This window comes from Papio anubis, chromosome 12, assembly GCF_008728515.1.
Source record: "Papio anubis isolate 15944 chromosome 12, Panubis1.0, whole genome shotgun sequence".
NCBI classification, from domain to species: Eukaryota; Metazoa; Chordata; class Mammalia; order Primates; family Cercopithecidae; genus Papio; species Papio anubis.
Window position 1 is genome coordinate 64991493 of NC_044987.1, and position 4856 is coordinate 64996348.

At 36.1% G+C, this 4856-nt stretch overlaps 1 pseudogene; it reads left to right on the plus strand.

The window, feature by feature from the left end:
* Positions 1 to 395: 395 nt before the first annotated feature.
* On the plus strand, positions 396 to 3914 carry LOC110741231 (annotated as a pseudogene).
* The last annotated feature ends 942 nt before the right edge of the window (positions 3915 to 4856 follow it).

The window sequence follows — 4856 nt, forward strand, 5'->3', positions numbered from 1 at the left end:
ACCAAAAGATCTTCATATGGTCTTGTTTGGGGTTAAAAATTAAAATAATAAGGGGATTGAGGATGGTGAGTTTTGAAAAACTTCAACTGGCCGGTCATGGAGGCTCATGCCTGTAATCTCAGCACTTTGGGAAGCTGAGGGGGGTGTGGATCACCTGAAGTCAGGAGTTCGAGACCAACCTGGCCAACATGGTGAAACCCCATCTCTACTAAAAATACAATGAACCAGGAGTGGTGGCTGGCGCCTGTAATCCCAGCTACTTGGGAGGCTGAGGCAGAAGAATTGCTTGAACCTGGGAGACGGAGGTTGCAGTGAGCAAAGACGGCGCCATTGCACTCCAGCCTGGGCAGTAAGAGCAAAACTCCATTAAAAAAAAAAAAAAAAAAAATATATATATATATATATATTTTAAAACATTCATCCAATTGAAATGGTAAAGATGTCGAAGGGATTCTACTATGGTCTAAAAGTTTGTGCTGCACCCTTTCCCCTCAAAATTTATATGTTTAAACCTCATCACCATTGCAATAGTATTATGAGGTGGAGACTTTGGGAGGTGACTAGGTCATGAGGCTAGAGCCCTCATGAATGAATTAGTGCCCTTGTAAAAGAGGCCCAAGAGAAACCTTTTCGTCCCTTTCTCCATGTGAAGACACAGCTAGAAGGCACCATCTATTAATCAGAAAGTAGGCTTTTACCAGATGCTGAATCTGCTGGCACCTTGTTTTGTACTTCCCAGCCTCCAGATATGAGAAGTAAATTTCTGTTGTTTATAAGTTATCTAGTTTCTGATATTTTGTTATAACAGCCCAAATGAACTGGGATAGGTTTAGAATATGCTACTCCAAAACGTACCACTGCGGCATAAGAATTCTTTTAAGCTGCCCGCTTTGCAGAGGCTGCCGTGGAGGAAAACCCTGTACTATTAGCCATGGTCAACCCCACCGTGTGTTCTTTGACATTGCCGTTGACGGCGAGCCCTTGGGCCACGTCTCCTTCAAGCTATTTGCAGACAAGGTTCCAAAGACAGCAGGAAATTTTCATGCTCTGAGCACTAGAGAGAAAGGATTTGGTTATAAGGGTTCCCACTTTCATAGAATTATTCCAGGGTTTATGTGTCAGGGTGGTGACTTCACACACCATAATGGCACTGGTGGCAAGTCCATCTATAGGGAGAAGTTTGATGATGAGAACTTCATCCTAAAGCATACAGGTCCTGGCATCTTGCCCCTGGCAAATGCTGGACCCAACACAAACAGTTCCCAGTTTTTCATCTGCACTGCCAAGACTGAGTGGTTGGACGCAAACATGTGGTCTTTGGCAAAGTGAAAGAAGGCATGAATATTGTGGAGGCCATGGAGCACTTTGGGTCCAGGAATGGCAAGACCAGCAAGAAGATCACCGTTGCTGACTGTGGGCAACTCAAATAAGTTTGACTTGTGTTTTATCTTAACCACCAGATCATTCATTCCTTCTGTAACTCAGGAGAGCACCCCTCCACCCCATTTGCTCGCAGTATCCTAGAATCTTTATGCTCTCGCTGCAGTTCCCTTTGGGTTCCATGTTTTCCTCGTTCCCTCCCATGCCTAACTGGATTGAAGATTTGAGTTAAGTTTATGATTATGAAATAAAAACTAAATAAAAAAAGAAGAATTCTTTTAACCTGAAGGTAATTGAGAAAAAGCAGACACAGGATGAGCTCTCTACCCTCCTCCTAGCTGCCCAAAAGCTAAACACAAATTCCTCTTGTGACAGTGACCCCCTACCCTTGACTTATACTTCTCTGTTATTACCAGAAAGAGAATAACAACCTATCACCAGAGACAATATGGCACTGAGAAAGAGTCTATACAAACCTTACTGATTAGCCCTTATCCTCCATTAGTTTCCACCACATTTTTACTTTCCTACAGTTTGCTACCCTTAGAAGCCTAAAACTTTTTTGGTCACCTTTTAAAAATCTATTGTTCTTTTGTTAAGATGCTATGTAAACCAATGTTCTAACCACCCCTTTGAGTTAGTTATCAATAGATTTCTCCCATGTTAATGCACATATTAATAAATGTGTTTGTTTTTCTCTTGTTAATCTGTCTATTGTCAGTCTAATTTTCAGGGACCTGGCTGGAGAACCTAGGAGGGTAGAAAAAAGGTTTTTCTTCCCCTATGCCTTCATTCATTTGAGCATTCTCAGGAATGACTGCGAATAACTCTCTAGATGATGTTAGGGGAAGATTCAGATGGAGACTTGGGAGAGTGTTAAGGACTCAGTGAAAAGAAATGTCTCAAATCCCTAGATATTTTTTTCTGTAAATTTAGTTACACCCTTTAAGTCAAATCTCCCTTATTTAATCTCTCACTCAGGGTCTCAACCTTCAATCTATAAGACGAGGCCCTTTTATGGTATCTCTTACATGAAACTGCTTCTTACATAAAAAAAAATGACAGATTCTTCTTTTGATTCTAAATAAGTACAGATTACCTTTGTGGAGATAGCATCAGACAATTATGTTTTTCACTTTTTATTTTATACTAAGAGAATGTGTTAATTTTGCAATGAAACTATAATAACAAAAGAAGCTATAGAAGAAAATCTTAATCTTGAAATAAAGAGAAACATAATGAAACTAATTTTATAAATATAGAGACTGGCAAACACAAAAATTAAAAATTTCCCTTGAAACTACTTGTTGACTTATCTATTGAAAAGCAAATTGGAAAATATATTTTTGGTATAAGCTTCTATGTTTTGCATGTATTCTGCTATATTTTTTATTTTGTAAAGGATTAATATAATTTATATATCAAATCTTAAAATCAGATCAAGAAAACGAGAGAAAAACGGAGAAAGATAATTCAAAGAAGATAAAATATAGATATGAATTATTAAAAGATAGCTTTTTTTAAAATTCAAAGTAAAAAAACAATGTGATAATATCACAAGTGGTACTGTTCATTTGCTATGAATTTACCTAGCTAATATTTACAGACAATTTGGCACTATTTATCAAAATTTTAAATATGTATGATCTATGATCTAGATATTCCACTTTTAGGCATTCAGCTAGTGGAAATACAGTTCTACCAGAGGTGCACACAAATATACCTGAAATAAAGTATATTCTAGCTATTTTATATTAGTAAAAATTTTGATAGCAATAAAGTATCCATTAATATACCAGTTATTTATTTTCTTATATCTAGCTAATCTCATTAATAAACAAAACAACCCCTGAAGCAGGTATTATTACTCTTTTTTTACAGAGAAGATAACTGAGACTTAAAGAGGATAATTACCAAATTGCCCGTGACAAATAATTAGGTAGTATGTACTGAATATGGTGACTACAATCTAACCCACCTGTGTGATTATAACGCCTTTTTGTAACTTGGTAAAAGTTAAGGTTTTATACTTTAGTAAGCATAGGGTGTGGATTTGAAACCTAGGAATTCAGACTCTGTTTAGGTTGTTTCAAATATTTTTGTGTTACAAAAATGTTATCATAATGACTAACCTTGTACACATCATTTTGTCATAAGGAGGCATATATGAAATGTAACTCCTGTAAATGTGATTTCTGGATCAAATAATAAATTCATACACTTTTTGTTAGATGTTTAAAAATTCTGTTGTATGGTCTATCCATAAGCAAAGTATGAGAGGCTCTGTTTTCTAACATTATAGCCAGCACAGGGTTAATCCTTTTAACTTTTACTAATCTGACAGGTGGGAAATGGTACCTTGGTATAGTTTTTAATGTATTTTCTCTTATTAATAATAAGCAAAGCATATTCTAATGATGTATCTGTTCTTTATGTTTATCAGGCTTTTGATCATTTTTTTCCTCTACATTTTGAGGAACTTTTATGTATTAGAAAAAGCAAGCATTTTATCTATAATATAACTTGAAAAGATTTCAATTTGTCATTGACTTTTGTCTCTTTGCTTATGATTTTTTTTTTTCCCCATGAAAGAAAGGGAGGTATATTTCTTATTAGAAAATCATAGAGAAATTCCTGTGGAAAAGACATATAAACAGGGAAATGACGAAAAGGTGGGAATGAGTCATGTAAAGATACAGGGAAAGGATGTTTCAGGAAACAAAATAACAAGCACAAAAGCCTAAGAAGGAAATGAGCTTGGTGTGTCTGTAAAACAGCGGTCAAGTTTATGTGTCTTCAGTGGCATAGTTGTATTTAAAGAAATCTCTGCAATTCTTTTAAAAATACATTTAATTTTGACTTGTTAGAATTATATTTGATTGAATTTAGTTATTGTAAATATTAGATTAAAATATTTTTCTGTTTTATTCTTGTCTTCTTTTTCCTATTCCTCCTTGTAGAAACAAAATTTGAGTATGATACACAATCTGGTTAGGTCTCAGGACAACCATTCTGAGTGTTGGATGAGCCATTCATTAATAATAATTGAAACAATAATACAAATAAAGCTATCCTTTGTAGAGCACTTATTTATATGGAAAGTGCTGTTTTAAGATGGTTATATATTTATTTCTAATTAAATCATTAAGAGAAAGTTACTATTATTATTTCCGTTTTAAAGATGAGAAAGTTGCTGGGTGTGAGAGCTCAGGTCTGTAATCCCAGCACTTCGGGAGGCCGAAGCAGACAGATCACCTGAGGTCAGGAGTTCGAGACCAGCCTGGGCAACATGGCAAAACCCCACTTCTACTAAAAATATGTAAATTAGCCCGGTGTGGTAGTGCATACACGTAGTACCAGCTACTGGGGAGGCTGAAGTGCAAGAATCGCTGAAACCTTTGAGGTGGAGGTTGCAGTGAGCTGACATCAGGCCACTACACTCCAGCCTGGGCAACAAAGTGAGGCTTTGTCTCAAA